The sequence below is a fragment of the Trachymyrmex cornetzi genome, unplaced genomic scaffold (genome assembly GCF_001594075.2).
Source record: "Trachymyrmex cornetzi isolate Tcor2-1 unplaced genomic scaffold, Tcor1.1 scaffold540, whole genome shotgun sequence".
Classification (NCBI taxonomy): domain Eukaryota; kingdom Metazoa; phylum Arthropoda; class Insecta; order Hymenoptera; family Formicidae; genus Trachymyrmex; species Trachymyrmex cornetzi.
The window spans coordinates 17,957-18,226 of NW_017299851.1; positions in this window are offsets into that span (position 1 = coordinate 17,957).

Sequence of the window (270 nt, forward strand, 5' to 3'; positions counted from 1 at the left end):
CCGGGATAAAAAATAGGGGTTCCCATTTAAAGAAACCATTTTAACTCCGAAATAACCTTGAAAATCGGATTCAAGGTCAAAGTCAATGATACCATTGCGTGTCCCCCTTTGCCCCCTGCAACTTTTGTCTGAAGTATTTTTTTTGTATTATGCCTCTATTTCGAGATATTACCCATTATAGACTCATTTGGTCCACCCTGTTGTAACGTCCGGCGCGCTACACTATAGCACTCCGGCCGTTTACCAAGCGAACGCGAGCGCACAGTATAG